This window comes from Panthera leo, chromosome D3 (genome assembly GCF_018350215.1).
Source record: "Panthera leo isolate Ple1 chromosome D3, P.leo_Ple1_pat1.1, whole genome shotgun sequence".
Lineage (NCBI taxonomy): Eukaryota > Metazoa > Chordata > Mammalia > Carnivora > Felidae > Panthera > Panthera leo.
Window position 1 is genome coordinate 829,916 of NC_056690.1, and position 18,803 is coordinate 848,718.

Below are 18,803 nucleotides of genomic sequence, written 5' to 3' on the forward strand. Positions count from 1 at the left end.
GCCGAGCTGGGACCAACCAGCCTTCCGGGGGGCGGGGAGCCCGGCTGCCCCTCCGGGGAAGGCGTCACAGCCGCTCCCCGCAGTGTCTTTCTGAAGCAGAAAGTTGTTCTGGGAGTGCCAGGGGGCTTCGGAGCCGTGAGACCACACTCGTTCTCCACCTCTCAGGCTCTGAGTCTCTGGGGAAGGTGGGGGCTCTGACCTGCCCCCTGGGCACCCCCCACCCCAGCCCCGTCCTCCTCTGCTCCTTCCTTGGGTCCCGTCCCCTGCTTCCTGCCACTGTGGGAAGCCCTGGCCGGCCCCAACCTCCCCACTCTCCCCGGAGAACTCTACCAGCCCCCACCCAACTCCCCAAAAAGCCCCCTCTGTCTATCTCAGATCTTGCCCAAATTGTAAGACCATAGTGGAGGCAAAAAGCCAGCAGTGAGCGAGACCTCAAGAGTCAGCCTCTAGCCAAAGACCTGGGCACACATCCAGAAGTTTCCCAACTGAAGGTGAAATGGTAGCAGCCCTTGGCGGGCAGAGCGAGCTAATTGCCTGTGGTTCAAAATAGAAAGTATCTCAGCTGAAACCCAGAAAACTCGCTGTTGCATACCGTGCATTATCGAAACCGCCAGCGTGAGGGTTTGTAGCCCACGGGACGCGGAGGGTGTCTCGACAAGCACCCCCCACACCCCGTCCTTGCGGGAGGCGGCGAGTTTTGATAGCGCGCTGTCGGGTCCTGGCTGGCCCCCAGCTCCTGCCTCGGCACGAGGACGAGGGTCGGCGGGGCCGAGCTGGGCCCACAGGCAGCAGGACCACGGCGGGGCGAGGCCCTTGGCCTACCCTAACCAAGATGGAGAGACCGCCTTCTCCATGGGGCAGGGCCGCGGAGCTCCCTCACCTCCATTCACTTCTGCCCCCACTGCCTGGTGAGAGCTGTGTCCCCCCCACCGAGGCCTGCCCCGAGGATCCCGGGGCCGGGGAGGGGGCTGACTGGACCCAGAGAGCCCCACCAGGTCACCGGCTGGGAGGAAGGAGGGCGGCCCCGCCGACCACCGCTGCTGTTACAGCCCATGCCCTGTGGGGGCGCTGTGGAGACGCTCCCGCACGGTTGTGCGGTCACAGCGTGGCCCCGGCTGTGGCCGTGGCTGTGGGCGTCCCCCCACCCCGTGCAGATCCCTGTGCGTTCTAACTCCTGGTGATGCATAGTCCCCCGGCCCCCACCGCCCCCCTGGACTCAGAAGGAGCTCTCGCACCATCCACGGGCTGCGCTGAAGTGAACGCAGTCCCCTGAGACCCTGACTTCTAGTTCACACTTCCTTTGCCTTAAAGCACAAAAATTTTTCTTTGTCCGCTTTTCAAACACCGGTCTGTGGTGGAGGCCACCCGGTTGCCCCAGGAAGGAGCCCATCCATCAAACAGGGACTTTAATGCAGGGGTGGGAGGTGCTGAGGCTTTGGCCAGGGTGTTAGGGCACCCTGGAGACGCACCCTCTGTCGGCTGAAGGGACCCAGGAGCCCGGCCACTTATGGGGCTGACGCTACAGAAGGAGCGATGGGAGCATCACCCCCCCCATCAGAGATGGGAGAGGACACCCCGCCGCTGCACCCCCGGCTTCCCACCGACGGCCCCTTCGGCTGAGCCTCCCAGAAGCCACGACTCGGGGAATCTCAGGACCGGGACCGTGGGCGCCTCTCAGCCCAGCAGGGAGAACGGAGGCAGGAAAGGGTCTGGGCGCCGACCCGGGGCTGGCAGCCAGAGGGCCTCTTCTCCAGCACAGGTGACCCCCTCACCCCCCGGGGTCCCGCCGTGCGGTGCCCGCGATGAAATCAGGCGTGAGTCTGCAAGCTGGAGGGAAGAAGGTGCACGGCCACGAAATCTCCTCTCGCCACCTGCTTGGGAAAGTGCCCATTCTGGGAAGAAGGAGGAAGAAGGTGAGGGAGGAAGGACAGGAGGGAGACATAGGTTTAGAATTACAATCCCACTACATCCTTTCAACAACCCTCAGTAGTGCTGAGAACTTCTGTGCCCATTTTACAGACGGGGAAACGGAGCCTCGGAGGACTGAAATGACTCGGCACAAGGCGCACACTTTGCCCAGGGGCAGGTCTAGGGGTTCATACTCAGATCTGCTCGACCCCAAGCCGGTGTCCCCTCCCCTCTGCCTGGCTGCCTAGAATTTTTTTTTTTTCTTTTTAAACAACAGTCGTGTTCAAATGGCAAAGACACAAACAAACAGAATTTGCTGAAACTTAATAGCGGACCTGCCTCTTCCATCAATTCAGTTATAAATCAGCTCTGCAGCGAATTCAGAAAAAACCCATGTTGTTTGTTTAAGACAGTTCATTGGTGACAACCCACCGGGGCTCCGGGAGAGGCTGTTGATATGCAGACGTTTCTGATGAAGAGCAGCGAACGCACAGAGGCTTTTTCCCTTCCCTCTGCTCTTGAACTGATCGTGTACATCAATTTAGTTCCAATAAAAACGTTCATGGCTTCAGTGAATCTTCACTTATGGTTGAGGCCCTTTGGGTGAGTGGATCCTGTGAGAAGCAGGGGTTTGGCCTGGGGGTGGGGTCCCCAAGAGAAGAACAGGGCAGCGGGTAGGGGAGCGGAGAAGGAAGTAGGGGCGCGGGAGGGTGTGGAGGGGCCCAGGGAGTGGGGGGGACACGAGAAGGGGAGTGGGAACGAGGAGGGGGAGCAGGGAAGACAGGAGTGAGGTGGGACAGTGGGGACCCAGGCCTGTCCAGGGACCCAACAGACACAGAGACGAAAGACTCTTCTGAGAAGCCCGGAAGCCTCCGCCACCCTCCCCCTGCAGCAGAGGCCCCAAAGGAGGGGCTGCCTGGAAGAGGAAACGGGATGGGGGGTCCTGGGGGTCCGAGGCCTCCTCCTCGGGCCTCCAGCGCCCACAGGTCCGGTCCGGGGGTCCCAGACGCAGCTGCGGGCACAAGAAGTCGGGGGGGCGTGCGGGTCTGGGCACCGGCCTATCTCAGGGCCCGGCGGCTGCACTCTGGAAGGATGCGCGGCGAGGGGGGCTCACCTCGGCCCCCCACAGACCGCCCAGACGCCCCACCAGTCCCGCAGCCCCGGCCCCAGCAGGGCCCCAGCCCCTGTGAACACTCACCCGGGATTCCGGTCACGTGGGTAAAAGGAGCCTGCCCCACGCAGGAGGGTCCCGTGCGCACGCCCGCCGCACCCAGAAGGCTTTCCCGAGCCCCTCCCCGTGGGGCCGCCTGGGTCACTCACCAGGGTATTCACTCCCCTGCTCGCTTGGGGGGGGGGGGCGCAGGGAACGTGGGAGGCAAAGGCGGCCAGAGCCCCACCCCCGCCACCCCAGCCGGGCCCAGAGAAGGACGCCTGTGCTCCGTGGCCCGGGTGGACGTCGGCACCAGCTGTCGATGCCACACACGGCTTCGTGTGCACGTGGAGCCTGACGCTCACTCCAGGGCCGCCCGGTCCCCACGCAGCCGCCACCCTGGCCCCGCGGCCTGAGCACAGCGGTGGCGGGAGTGGGGTCGGGCGACCGGTCTCAGGGGCCCGGCTGGTCTCTGCATCCCTGCATTGACGCCTGACACGGCTGCCGTTTCCTGGGGTCGCCAGGTCTCCAAAAGCCTGCTGTCGTGGCTTTCTTATGTGGCTCCCCGACTGGTGGCCGTCATCCACTGGACGGGCCGTCACAGTGTCTGGGGCCTGCGTGTTTCCCTGGACGGGCCCGGGGCACCCCTGAGGCTTGGGAAAGGAGGCGGCAGGACATCCTGCACAGCCCCAACCTTGTCTCTGGGGGCGCGGTTTTCCGGGGGGAAGGGCCCCTCCTCAGAGCCCGGGGGGGCAGCAGGGCAGGGACGGGCTCTCTGTGCCCTGACAGCCGGCCACGGCCGCCTCCTGGTCGTGCCGGCCCTGGGCCCCGAGCTCCTCCAGCTGGAGGGGTTTAGTGCTGGTCCCGAGACTCACAGACCCCCCGAAGGAGCTCGGGGAGGCCCCCACACGTTTGGGCACCAGGAACACGGTGTCCCAGCTGCCCTCAACGCCCATGTTGTGACCCACGGCACCTAGAAGCCACGGGGAGGCGTCCTGTCTGCAGGTCTGCCTTGGTGCGGGTGCCTGCCATGTGCACCTCCCCCGAACCTCAGCCTGGGTCCTGAGTCCACCCGAGGGTCAGCCCCGGGGCACTGAGGAGGCGAGGGCGACTGATCGCCAGCCACGCCCCCGGGCGCACATCACAGGCGCCCACAGCCGGCCCGGGAGCCGCGTCACCTGCCTGCCGGCTCAGGAGCCCGACCACTAGGTGGCCAGGCCCTCTCGACGGCCTGTCCCGCACACACAGACCTTCGTCTCACCAGACTGGTTTCTAGGGGTGAGGCTCTCCACAGGCGGGGCTCTCGATACAGCCTGGAGGGCGGCCTGGGGATGGCAGGGGCCTGCGCCTCTGCGCGGTGGCACTTTCCACCCGGAAAGCCCAGGGCGACAGGAGCCCCAGAGCAGGGCGGTGGGGGGAATCCAGGCGAGGGTCAGAAGGCTCGGGAGCCACGGCCACCAACTGGCTCAGCGATGCCTTCCGTGGCCGTGGACCGGCCAGTGAGAAGGTCCCCCCGCCAAGATCGTGGGCACCTGGAACCTCAGAGGGCGACCTTGTTGGGAATAAGGTCTTTGCAGGTGCAATTAGTAAAGATGAGAGCCCGCAAGTCAGGTGGGTCCTGACCCAGGGACAGGTCCTTGTAGCAGGAGGGGTTGGGACACAGACACGCAGAGGAAGAAGCCCGGGGAAGACGGAGGCAGAGACGGGAGGGGCGCGTTACCAGCCCAGGAGTCAGCGGCACCAGAAGCTAGAAGGACTGGAACGGGACGTCCCCCCAGCCCCGCAACCGCCCGCTTGACAGCCTGCTCTCAGACACGTGGGCTCCAGAGAAGAAGCACCTGCTGGCGTCCGCCACCTGTGTGCGGTCCTGCGCCAGGGCGGCCCCGGGCGCGGCCACGCTCCCATCTCAGAGACGTGAGGCGAGTTGTTGGCCGCACAGAGCATCGCGGGGACACAGCAGGACCGAAGCCCGGCCGTTCGCCGTTCGCCGGGCACCGGCCGGCGCTGGCCGGACACGTCTGAGTGGGGCTGCGGCTTTCGTGTGTATACACTGACACCCCCCCCCGCCACGTGGACCCCCGTGGCCTCCCACTCTCTGCCCGACATTCCGGAGCAGCCACGCCTGTGCACGTCCGACGTCCCCGGAAGGGCGGCAGAGCAAGAGGTCAGATTTGCAAATCCTGGTCCGGAAGATGTCCATGCTGGAGACTGCACGAGAATGGGGAAGAGGGGCTCCAGCTCCGAGGCCCGGATGACGCCTCCCCCTGGGGGGAGGAGGAAAGGGGGGGGATTGGCAGCCATTTGCACCACAGTCAGGTATTTTAGTGCGCAGAATAGAGTCCGTAGCATTACAGAGGACACCGACCCCACGGGAACCGCCAGCTGCAAACTGTGAGAAGGAAACACGCACCGGCATTCGTGCATCCAGTGCCCAGACCGATCGGCAGGTGCGACAGCCACGAGGGCCATGCTGAGTGACCCCCCCGCGGGTTTCTCCCGTGACGGCCGCGTTGCGCGATTTCCATGTGACGCAATCGCCAAGAACGGGGCGCTAAGCAGAGCGTGGCCGGCCGCCCCCGCCGGGCACCCTGCCCGCACACGCTCTGCGATCCGCCCCAGGGAGCCCAAGCGGCGTGGCCGTGAGCGGCCGGCCGCGCGTCCCCACCCGCCTTCTCACCCGGCTGTCGCCTGCGAACAAGGGTCCTCGCGGGCCATTTAGTGCCTGTTTTCACAGCTTCGCGGCTTTTGTCGATGGCGCGCTGGCACTACGAGGGTCAGGCGGGCCGGTGTCCGTCCGTCACGCCTGCGAGGGTGATGAGGAGGCCCCCGAGCCGCTGAGGCGATCGGGGCCTCGACGCTCGAGGAGTGTTCTCGCACGCACGTGGCTCCGGCGGTCGGACACGGATGCCCGGGTGTGCGCCGGGCCCGGGAAGCAGGGGAGGGGGCTGCCGGGAGCCCGGGGGCCTGAGAGCAGGGGCGGCGGAGGAGGGGGTGGCGGGCGGCCGGCCGCCAGGCCGCCAGGCCGCCAGGCCGCCAGGCGGGGGCCCCGGAAACCTGCCCCGGCCCGAACTGCCGCTGCACGGCCGGCGGGCGCTTCCTCTCGCGGTAAGAGCGGCCTCCCCCGACGGCCGGAGTTAATTAAACGGACAGCCTTGAGGACGGGAAGCCTGGTTTGTTATTTCTTCTGCTGTTTTAAGCAGCTGATAGTCATTTTAAGATTAAATTAAGTGGCTTATCTGTGCTAATTCGAATCGACAGGGCGATCTGTCTTCTGCGACTAATTGATCGCGGATCACTTACAAGCTCGCTGTGGACCCGGGAGCCCGGCCGCGCCGCGGGCTCGGGACTGATACCCTGGGTTCGTTTCTCAAAGGTAACAGCCGCGCGGGCTCCGATTTTTGTCCTTTGGAACCTCAGGACCCGCCTCTGAGGTGTCGTCCGGTGGGGGGGGGGGGGGCAGCGTCCGCACGGACACCCCGTCCCCCCGGCAGGCTGGCTCCTGCGTTTCAGGTCAGGGGGGCCTGTGATTACAGGTCAGGGGGGCAGGACCGGCCAGGCCGGAGGCCAAGGCGCCCAGAGCGCCTGCGGGCTGGGCTCACTTCTTCCGTGCAGGGGCGGGGTGTGTGTGTGTAGGGGGATGTGCACCGGTGTCCCTGTGAAATTATTCGAAATGAATAAGAGTCAGAAAACGCTTTCTTGAATGCGCATCTTACCCGATGTAAATCATACCTCAACAAAGAAAAACTTATTTCAAAACCGCATAAAGCGTAATTCTGCTTAGTGAATGAAATGTGTTCGTACGTGCATGCCGAAAGGTTTCGAAACAAACGTACCCCAACACCACAGTGCATCAGATTTTTCACGTCTTATTTTTGCTTTTCTGTTTTAACTATAGTAAGAAAATAATATTCCATCATCTTCCCAGAATTATAATTGTTATGGTATCTATAGCAATTATATTAATTTGATTTAACTGTTGCTATAAATGAGATAAACTATTTAAATTAGCAACGTATGAATTATATAGTTATTGCCAATAACTAATAATTAGAGTGCTTAAATTATATAGCTATAGGGGCACCTGGGTGGCTCAGTCGGTTGAGCGTCCGACTTCGGCTCAGGTCATGATCTCGCGGTCCGTGAGTTCGAGTCCCGCATCGGGCTCTGTGCTGACGGCTCAGAGCCTGGAACCTGCTTCAGATTCTGTGTCTCCCTCTCTCTCTGCCCCTCCCCTGCTCACGCTCTGCCTCTCTCTGTCTCTCAATAATAAATAAACATTTAAAAAATTTTAAAAAAATTATATAGCTATAATTAATAATTGCACAATAAGATGATGGCTATGTTATTCACTTAAAATAGCCAGCCCCGGAGGTTCTGAGCCGGCTGGGGCCAGAATTCGCACCCCTTTTCTTAGAGCAAAAAGGTATCGTCCTACCCACCGTAAAGAACCATATCGAAACATACAGAGAACCTCCGGGTCTGCGTGGAAAAGTCACGTGGAAAAACGGGCAGGCTTGATCAGACCTCGGAGGAGGAGGCTCCGTGCCCGGGTGTGCCGCGTACGGGACGTCCCAGCGCACAGACCGCGGCTGCTCTCCCCGCAGTTGCGTCACTGGCATCTCGAACAGGCTCGGGGGCCCCGGCCTCCCGACGCACGCGGTCCTCAGAGGTCGCCGCTGCTCCTACGGGAGCCCAGGGGTGGGCTCACCGGGCGCTCCGGCCGCCTTGGTACTGTCGTCCTCCCGCACCCGCCCGCACCGCCCCCCCTCTGCGCTGCCTGCCGTCCCCTTCGAGCAGCCACGCACGCTAGCAAAGCGCAGAAGGGCCCCCCGGCGTCTCCCATTGCCGCCAGCGCGTGTGGTGCGTGCGCGCCTGTCCGCTGCCTCATCGGACCCTCCGGTGGCCCCCCCTTCGGGCCCTCGGCGCCCGGCCTGCCGCGGCGACGCTCCGGTGTGCGGGGTGCTCCCCGCCACCGCTGTGAGCGCACACGTGGGTCCCAGCCCCCGGTGCCTCCGACCACAGCCCACGGCCGCACCGCTTCTGGGCCTCTGTGGGGATTCAGCCGGCGCCGTGAGCCCGGCGTCTGGGACCGTGTGTCCATGCGGCCAGCAAGGCCAGCGGCCCCCGATCTCCACAAGAACCGGGGTCCGCAAAGCCCCAGACGACGCGGGGCGTGGAAACAGATGCTGGGCCAGGCAGCCGCTGGGGGCAGCGGGCAGGAGCCCCGTCCTCGAAGCCTCGCGTCCGTCCTGGCACCGGCCGGGGAGAAAAGAGCATCTGCCTACAGGCCAAGGACACGGGGGCCCGGTGATGCCGGGGGATCGGGGCGGCAGGACGGACCCTCCCCCACAGCCTCAGGGGCAGCTCGGCCCCACCACACCCTGGCTCTGGGCTCGTGGCCTCCGGAGCCGTGACAGGACAAGTGTCTGTTGTCTGAAGACATCAAGTTGTGGTCGCTTGTTATGGGGACCCCGGGACCTGGGTGCACGCCGTCCGGCCACCTGCGGGCGTCCTGGGGGACCGCCTCGCGGCGCTTGGCGTCCAGCTGGGACCCCCGTCCCAGCTTCGGAGAGCCATTCCGCCACCATCTTTAATGTGTAAGCGCCTGGGGAGGCCCAGCCCCAAGAACCAGCCGAGCCATTTCCACAAAAACACACAACTTCTCCTGGAGACGAGCTCTGGACGTGTTCTCTCCTTTCCCAGCATTTACATCAATCGACAGCACAGCGTCAACGGACACCTTGTGTTTCCTGCTCGTTGTTTGCTTAATGGGCTCATTTCACTTGGCATTTGGATCCACCTCCCTGTTTGAAGAAACTATAAAGGGCGTGTGTCCACCAACGGAGCTGACGTTCTGGTAGAACTCGGCGGAAAGAAAACAAAGCAGAGAGCCAGGTCCTCTGGCTTCTGCGTTCCTGCACCTGACTTTCTTTCTCTGACAAATCCTTCCCACACAAAACCCCATCTTTCGGTCATTTGTGACTCGGAAATCTGGTCTTACTTGTGCAAGAATGGGAGTGTCTTTCCAAGGAGAGCAGAGACCCACTGTGGGAGAGACGGTCAGTCTCTCTCGGCCGGGAGAAACGGGGAACCTGACGAGACAGCGTTTAGCTATTTATCCGTTTTTCTCACACACTTAGCCCCTGGGGAAGCGTTTCAGAGCCTCCAGGAGATCAGGACCAAGTGTCTCAGACTCCCTTACCCTTTCCTGGTGACCTCAAGATGGCTGCTGCAACTCCCACCATCACACACACTTTCTAGGCAATGCAAATGAGGAAGAGGAAGGAGGAGAAAGCAATGGTGTATATCAGAAGGACAAAGGCTTTCCCAAACGTCCTCAGGAGACTTCTGGTTTTGTCTCAGGGGTACGTGTTTCACGTGGCCACCTCCCGCTGCAAGAGAGTCTGACAAGCTTGTTGGCTCAATAGTAGAGAACAGAAAACAGGGCTGGACAGATGCTGGTTAAGCCAGTCCACGGCGTGGTCACCCCGTGGTTCCGAGCAGGGCGTGGGAGGCGACCCTCACGGCTGCCCCATTGTCCCACCTGCTGTCTCTCTGGAAGGCCGTGGAGGTTTCTGGATTTTGGAGAGAGGGCCCTGGGTGGACATGCTGTCACATCCAGAAACAGAGGGGATGGGGGAGGCCCCATGGACTTCCCTACGTGAGACACCCGGGTGGCAGAGTCTCCTGTCCTGACCCCCTTCCTGGCTGGCCCAGGCTCCCCGCCCTTGGCCGGGCGGCCGGATCTGCTGTTAAGGCCCAGGAGTCGTCCAAACGGGGACACGGCTGCCCGTGCAAAGTGGTCGGGGCGACCATCAGGCATAGCTAGTATTACACGTGCCCCCGGCTCTCCCAGTATTTCCTGGTCAGTCTCTGGGGGGGGGGGGGGGAGGGGGGCTGACTGCCCCTTGTGGCCTATCCTTGGCCTTCCCGCGGGCCTCGCACGTGCACCAGGCACCCAGCAGGTGCTCCGTGAATGTGTCTGTGGGGCAGCGATGCACCTCCCGCTGCCCGCGTCCCTGTGGCTGCTCCACGACCCCGGCCGTGACGCAGCCTCTCTCCTCTTTGTCCAGGTCGTTCTTCCAGAGGCCGTGGTCACAGGGCTCGGGACGGCCCTGGGCTCGCCCGGAACCAGATCTGCCCAGAGACTTTCCCGCTCTTGGTGTTGAAAGGACCTGGGTGGGTGGTGTCGGGAGAGTGGCTGTGATCGGGTCCGGGGGCCAGTGGCTTCACCACACGTGCGGATCCACAGGGACCCGGGAGCCGGCCCAGGACGACCGGGCAGCCCCCACGCTCCCCTCTGAGCCGGAGGCAGCATCGAGGAGACAGGAGGGCTGATCGATCGCCTGTCCCACCAGCTGACGGCAATTTACTCGTGAGGTCATGAGGTCTGGAAAGGAAATCACATTTCTCGTCCCGTCGCCGCCGACCGTGGGTGCAGCTCGAGGTCGGCCTGGGAGGCGCCCGGCCCAGAAACCCAAGAACATAAGTGTGTGATTAAGAATTCCTGTAACCATCAGAAAGGCTAATTAATGGCACTTTCCATCGTGCAGGGAGAGCGTCTGCACCTTTAAACACGGGAGATTGGACGCCAAGCAGAGACAGGCTGCGGAGCCAGCGGCCCCCAATCGCTCCCAGGTATTGACCGGCACAAAGGAGACAAAGTTTAGCACGGAATCAGTTCCAGAGTAAGGCTGACTGATGAGACGCATTCGGGCTCTGTGCTCATCAAACACCAAGCTGGTCTATAAATTCCCCATCCGGGCTGGGGGTGGACGCCAGACTATCCCAGTCCCTCCCCCAGCCCCCGCCCAGCCAGGTCTGCCAGCCTCCCCACCCCCACCCCCAGCCCCCACCCCACCCAGCCGGTGGAAGGCTCCGAGCCTCAGAGACTCAGAGGCCCCCTGCCTTTGCTGTCCTTTTGGAAAGAGACATGAGGGGCGGGCTGGCAGGGGCGTCCTCTCGGGAAGCCTACTGTCCTTCCGTCCACGGCACCCCCCTTCAAGCCCAGCCACGCCCCCTCTATGGCCCAGAAGCACGGCGGGGGGGGGGGGGTTAGCAGACCCCTGCATCAGACACACAGGAAGCCTTGCCACAGACGTGCTGGGCAGCGTCCCGGGTTGAGGGCCACACCCCAAAGGAGGCTTTCCCACCGCTGCCTGTGCCTGATGGCGCATGGGACCGGCACCCGCTGCCCCCAGCTCCGTGAAGGACCAGACAGGACTGGGGGAGGGCCGCGCACCAGGGGGCCCTGAGACAGGCCTCGTGTGCCCCTGCAGAATCGGCAGGCAGAGGAGGCTGCCGGGGCCCGCACGTCCGCATCTCTAACCAGCCGAGGGCGACCGCGACGCTCCAAGGACCCTGCCCAGCCACGAGGACCTAAGCCGCAGACGGAAAACCGCTGCCCTGTGGCCACCCTCCTGGAGCCGCCCCCTCAACGGGAAGGCAGGCATCCCAACCCCCCCAGCCCACTGCTTCCTTCACTGTCGTCACTCCCGCTCGCGGGGGCATAGGATGCCCTTCACGGGCCTAGAACGGCCTGTGATGTCCCGCGTCGGAGCGTAAGGTCCGCAGGTGGGCTCCCGCTTACTTCTCGGAAGCAAATTATAGGGAGACAACGCGCCCTTCCAGTCCCGCGTGTCCGTGGTGAGAGAGCCAGAACCTTCCACGAAGCCTCCACGCTGGCTCACGCGGGGTCCTCCCCGAGCCCGCCAGCTCCCTTCCAAGGCCCCTGTGCCCTCCAGGCTGCGCCACACCCTGAGACAGAGGTCCCGCCACGTGCTGCATGTGGAAAGCCAAACCTGTCCCTCCACACCAAGGCCACGGAGATGGAGGCCACGGAGCGTCCTCCGGGGAAGCCACGCGGTGCAGGTGGGTGTCCCGCTCGCCGCGCGGAGGCCGTCGAGGAGGATCCGGGGGACGACCGTCCGCCCTTCGCTACGGCCCTTCTGCCCACGCCGTCGCCGTGGCTCTGCCGTCTACAACCCCAATCCCTCCCCGACCGGCACCCTGGGCGTTTTGACGTCTCCGTGGCGTTTCCGTCTCTGTGTAACCGGCCAGGTTAAAATGAGCTGGGACCGGAGTGGGTGGGCCGAATCCCTGTGACTGTGACCCTGTAGGGAGGGGAGCCGTGCGGTGGCCGTGACGGGCAGGGCCCCGGGGGGAGCACAGCCCTCCGACACCCCACTTTCTGGCCTCCGGGCCTGGACAGGAGACATTTCTGTTCAGCCCCGTAAGCCGTCGGTCTGTGGGCGCCGTGGATGGCTAGCCTCGAGGGGCGTGTCCGCTGCTCCTCTGAGGGGGCCCCTCTGCCCTCCTGGCCCCCAAGTCCCAGCCCCGGCGGAGGCCTGCTGACCCCTAGCGGAGGGCCCCCCCGCATCCAGCGTGATGCTGAGGTTCTCCCAGCAGCCGGGGACCAGCAGGCCAGGGAAGGGCCACGAGTGGAAGCTCAGGGGTCAGTCACCGGTGTGCCCGGGCCCCTCGTGGGGACAGGAGCAGAGACTCGAGGCTTGGGAGGGGGTGGCTGAGGCCCCCGCCGGCCCGGATCCGGGCTCCAAGCCCAGACCCAGGCCCCGGCCACTGGCTGCCCCTGCCGTCCGCCCCGAGTCCGTCACCCCAACCGTCACAACACCGTGTTTGCTCTCTGGCGGCCCCTGTAGCCAGCGTCACGGCCTCCAACCGCCCGCATCCGCCCGGCTGGGCCTGCAGCCGGTGACGGTGGCCCCGGAGGACACCTCCCCACCCCGCAGAGGCGGACCTGGGCGCAGAGCGGACGGAGGCGCCCGGAGGCAGCCCGGGCTGGGGCGGGGACGCGTCCCGCCTGAGGCCTCCCCTCGCTCTCCTCTCGCCCCCCCCTCCTCCGGGGCCGCCCTTCGGTCGGCTTCTGGGCACGGAGCGGGTGCAGGAAGGAGGGTGGGAGCCAGGGGCGGAGGCGGGGAGGGGAAGCCGGGGCCGGGCCTCCCCAGCCCAGGGAGCGCTGACCCTGCGACGCGGAGAGCCAGGCTCCTGGCCGCGCAGCCCGCAGGGCGGGGCCCCAGGCACGGGCGCCGAGGGTCAGGAGCCCCCGCGGGAGGGCGCCAGAGCCACCTGCAGGGACAGGGGCCGGGGCAGGGCGCACACCAGAAGCGGCACCCGTGGTCGGTGTCGGCGAGCTCCCCAAACCCGGGTAGCAGCTTGGAGCCCCGGGGGTCCGCCTTCCCTGACCCGGAAAAATGGGGGGAGAACTTGAATTCGTCTTGCACGGCCGACCTGACCCTGACCCGGCACGACGGGAGCCCGGCGGGAAGGGCCTCGTCCCCACCCCGCCCCGGGCCGCCAGCCCGTCTGGCTCCAGGAGGCTGCGGGACCCACAGAGACGGAGAGAAGAACCCAGAGCTTCCGCCGCCCTCCCCGCGGCCGACAGGCTCAGCCTGCGAACCGAGGCCGCCCGCCCTCCCGCCCCGGGCCGAGCCCCGGGAGACGCGGGGACCCACACAGCCTGGTCCAGGAGCGGCAGACTGCGACCCCCCCACCCCCGCCCGGGCAGCTCGCGCCCAGGACCCTCTCCGAGAGCCTCAGCGAGCCGTGCCGCCGACACGCACGGAAGACGCCCTCACAACCGCCCAGCTGAGCCCGCTGAGGTGCGCCCGTCCCGGCCTACTGACGGTGCTCACCCCACTGAGAAAGAGCGTCCAAGCCAGCAAGACGGACCGGGGCTCTGCCCCCCGCCTCCCTGCCACCCCTCCTCACTCCGCTCTCGGCAAGAGCGGCCTCCGCAACGGTCTCTGGTGCCCGAGGCACACTCCTGCCCCAGGGCCTTTGCGCTGGCGAGCCTGTTCCTGGAGCCCGCTCCCCGTCACCCCACAGCCCCGGGTCTCCCCCCTCACCCTCCAGCTCTGCTCAGACGCCCCCTTGTCTAGCGCAACAGCCCTGCTGGCAGGCTCGTCTCCCTTTCCACCTCCAGGGCGCTGACTGCCTCTAGAACCCCAGACTAACTAAAGTCCCCTCACCATCTGTCCCCTCCACCGCAGAACGAGCCCCAGAAGGGCCGGGACAGGAGTCTGGCGAGCCCCCTGTGTACCCCCACTTCCTGGGACACCGGTATGCACACAGGAGGCGTGCGCACGAGTGTCTGTTGAATGAACGAGCACCGAGGGAGACAGCCCTGGAGGCCTTCGCCCCCTTCCCACCCGCCTGCCAGCAGCCTCCGCCCATGGCCCCCAGACAGGTCCCCAAGCCCCCGGCCCCACGGCCACGAGTGGGGTCTGTGACCACCCCCAGGGCAGCTCCAGGGCCGGCTCGCATTGTGCAATGCCGCCTTTCTGGAAGAATCACGGAACGTCTCCACGACTCCCCTCACCCCTGCCCGCTGTGTCTGGCCATCCTTCCAGGAGGAGCTGGGGCCCCCCCGCCCACCCCAGCTGAACGGGCCTCCATCAGAGAGCCTCCGGACCGGCCCCTCGGAGAGCTCTGCCTGCCAGCGGTCGCCAGCAGTGTTTTATGAGAACGCATCGATTTTGTTTGTTGGGCTAAACGGCTAAACGAGCGTGAACCCGGCCTCCCTGGCTGGGGAGAAGCCGAAGGCCTGATCACACACACCAAGAGGAAACGCCAGGTGACATTTTCCGTCTGACGAGTTACGAGGCTCCTGGGGGCCGGGCGGTGGTGGTCTGGCAGGGGATGGTCCTCCCTGCGGGGACAGGGATCCTCCGATCTTGGCTGGAAGGGAAGGACGGTCTGTGCAGGAGGAGGACCGTGGTGTGGGCATGGCCCAAGGTCTGCGCGCCGCCCCCCCCCCACCCCCCCGCCACCAGCCCCAGGAGGCCGACCAGCCGACCACCTCACCTCATGCAGGAGGAGGGCCCCCAGCGGTGGGGTCTGAGCCCCCCTGCCCACCCTGCACCCCTTTCCTGTCTCAGCATCTGCCTCCCCGAGAGCCGACGGCAGCCTGAGGGCCACGGGTTCCCCGATGGCAGAGATCTTGTGGCAAGAACTCTTTGCGCCCTGCAGTACGGGGAGGTGGGGGGGCCGAGGCTCGGTGGCCAGCAGGTGCAAGAAGCCAGGGTTCCAAGTCCACACGCTCTGCCCTGTCCACGCCGGCCACAAGCCCACCCCAGCGACGCTGGGACAGCACAGCAAAGCTCCCAAGGGGCTGGGACGCGCGGGGAGGCTGGTGTGGCGGGCTCGCTGGCCCCATCGTGGCCTGAGAGGCGCTGACGATGGGGTCTTCCTGGGGCCCAGCCTCACCCCACCCTCTGACCACCGGCTCTGGGCCGTGGCGTGGCCAGGCCTCTGCCACCGTGGGACCCACGCCGGGGCCTGAGCTGGCCCTCCAAAGACTCGACTTTGCCCCAGACGGTGTGCGGGAGGGCTGTTTGCACAGGTCTGCTGGGAGCCTCGCTGTTGTTGGATGAGCCCTTTGGGAATTGTGTGTGTGCGTGTGTTTAAAGTTTATTTTTGAGAGAGAGACAGAGCATGAGCTGGGGAGGAACAGAGAGAGAGGGACAGAATCGGAAGCAGGCTCCATGCTCCGAGCTGTCAGCACAGAGCCCGACGGGGGGCTTGAACCCACGAACCGCGAGATCATGACCTGAGCCGAAGTCAGACGCTTAACCGACTGAGCCACCCAGGCACCCCAGGAATTGTTTTCATTGAACATACGGGTCCTTGGATCCATTCTAGCTCGTGTGGCCACCCCATGGCGTGTAAATAATGTTAGCTCTCAGCTCAATGCCACCCCCTCCTCCCAAAATGCACCCCCAAGACCCCAGGGACAGTGAGGGGGTTGGGGTCACCCCTGGGGAGAAGACAGTGCTGCCAGGCATCTTCCTGCCTTCGTGTTGGATCCTTGCCCTTTGGCGGGAGGTCGAGCGCTTCAAGCCCACGGGTATGGTCATCTAAGCCGCGTAACAAGCCATCCCGGAGTTTAAGGCAACGACAATCACTCTATCGTCTCCCTGGTCTCTGGGGGTTGGAACACGGGGCGGCCTGGGCGGGTCCGGTGTGCGCCACGGCTGGGGCTGGACCGGCAGGGCCGGGAGCCGCCGCGTTCTGGTGACCATCTCTGTATCCTCACGCAGACCCAGCTTCTCCACGCCGTCAGGAGCACGTGGCAGGGTGGCCTGGGGACCCCCTGCTCCCACAGCGGCTCAGGACCCGGAGGTGAGTGTCCCAAGAGACTCTGCAGAAGCTGGGTGGCCTCGTCCAACCCACACTCATCGAAGAGGAAACAGCAAGCCCGATGTCACTGGTCACCAGGGAAATGCTCACCGGAACCTACTGTCACAAGACAGCACACAACAGAAGTTGGTGAGGATGTGGAGAAATCGGAACCCAATACCCTCCTGCTGTGAAACCAGTGTAGGGTTTCCTCGGAACCTTGGGGTCGGGTGACCACGTGCCCCCGCAGTTCCCCAGGGAGGAGGCGGGCCTTCGAACCAATGCTTGTACGCGAGCGTGCCCGCGGCACCGGTCAGACGCCAACGGTGGACGCAACCCGGATGCCCGCCAACGGATGAAGCGGTGAACGGCTGTGGTCCGTGCACGCAGTGGGACACTGCTCAGCCCCAGCAGGGAGTGAGCCCTGACACCTGCTGCACACGGATGAGCTTTGGCAAGAAGCCAGACGCAAAAGGACAAACACCGTGTGATTCCGCGTGGATGGGCACCCGGCATCGGTAAGTCCGTGCGGACAAAGCGGATGGGCGGAGGCCGGGGCGGGGCGTGAGGGCGAACGGTTGTGGGGTTTGCTTGCAGGGCTGACGGGATCTCTGGGAAATCAATAGGGGTGATGGCTGCACAACGTCGAATGAACTCACTGCCTCTGAATCGCACACTTCAAGCATTTTTTTTAAGTATATTTATTTGGAGAGAGAGAGAGTGCTTGCGAGCAGGGGCGAGCAGGGGAGGGGCAGAGAGAGGGGAGTGGGACAGAATCCCAAGCAGGCTCCTCGCCAGCAGCGCACAGCGCCAGGCGGGGCTCCAGCTCCCAAACCGTGAGACCACGATCTGAGCCAAAATCAAGAGTCAGATGCTTAACCTGACCGAGCCCCCCCGGGGGGCCCCTGAATTTTCAGCACACGTTAAAATGGTTGATTTCGTGCCGTGTGAATTTCACCTCAATGAGAAGACGAAAGTCATAAGTAGATAAACTTCAAAATAAAATTTCAGGGGCTCCTGGGTGGCTCAGTCGGTCGGCCGTCCAACCCCGGATTCTGGCTCAGGTCACGATCCCAGGGTCGTGGAACTGAGCCCCACGTCAGGCTCTGCGCCGAGTGTGGGGTCCGCTTGAGATTCTCTGTCTCCCCGCCCCCCGCCCCTCTCCTGCTCACTCGCTCTCTCAAAAAAATAAAACAAAAATAAGTAATAAAAGATTCATAAACGCCGCAGAGCGTCACTTCCGCCTGCGGGGTCCCAGACCCTGCCACGTTCTGGAAGCAAACGCCTTGCTGCATACCCGGTATTTAATCCACTTCCCAAGAGTCGGTCGTGTCCAGTAATGCTAGAAATTAATCATGGCTTCTCAGAAACATCAGCAAGGTTCTCCGTGGTCAAAACAAAAGGGGTCCGTCCCGAATGACAGGTCAACACCGTGACTCTGGGGACACACGGGGCAGCGGACGCTCTGCAGCCGGCGGAGGAGGAGACGTGCCCGCGCTGGGTCGTCGCGCTCCCCCGGGCAGAGGGCGGGTGGGGCCGCAGCGTGGGTTCCGGGGTCTGCGAGGAAGGGGAGCTGCCCCGTCGTGGTCAGCGTGGCCGGGGCGGAGGTCGCGGGGACCTCACACACGACACAGTGAATGAGCGTCATCGGGGCGTCTGTGCGGCTCTCCGTAACGAGGCGACCTGCGAGACGAGCCAGCTCCAAGGAGAAGCCCAAGCGCGGGCCTAGCAGGCAGCCCGAAGGGAACCCCCAGACCCGCGCAAAGCCGGCCCCTCCCCCTGCAGGCCAAGTTCACCGGCACGTGCGGGGATGGGAGGCGCTCAGCCAGGCGCGCGGCCGAGGGTCGCAAAGGGCCGGGGAGAGAGGTCGCCAGCCGGGCGCTGGCCGGCCACCAGCCACAGGCCAGACCCACCGCCTGACTCGGTGGATGGCCTTTCGGGCACGGGTGAGCTCATCTTCCCGTGACCACTGCAACGGGGCCGCGAGCCACAGCAGTCACTCTGGCCCTCCGTGCAGCCGGGGCACCTGGCACGGTCCGCCGTGAGGATGGGGCGGCTGAGGCTGGAGGGCCGTGCGCGTCCCAGGCTGGCGGGCGCCCAGGCCGCAGCCCCCGCCACCCCGCTGCCGGCCACCTCCTCGCCTAGAGGCCGGGGGGTTGCCGGTGGGGACGTGTGCCACGCTCGTCACCCTCACCGAGCTCTCAGGAAGCAAGCCGGCTGACACCTAGTCGCCGAGAAGTTGCTCCGTGCCCGTCCAGTGCTTGAGCGTGGCGCTTATCAGCAGGACGTGCGGCCCGCATCTCGTCGCACGGGCGCCACGACTTCAGCGTCTCCCCGCCCAGCCCCACTCGCCTCCTCGGGGGGAGAGGGCACGAGAGACTAAGACAGACGGACAGGAGACTCCACTGAGAGCGCTGGCCAGGCATGAGCCGCAAGGACCTGACGGAAGGACACTGCGGGGCACACAGTAGGTGCCCTGTCAACACCGGCCTCCGTGACGGTCCAACGGGGCCTTCAGCCACGAGATGCTCACGGGCGGGAGGGCCCTGCATCCGCGGCCCACTGACCAGGAGGGCGCCCCCGCGGGCGGTGCGGCGACAACTCCCCG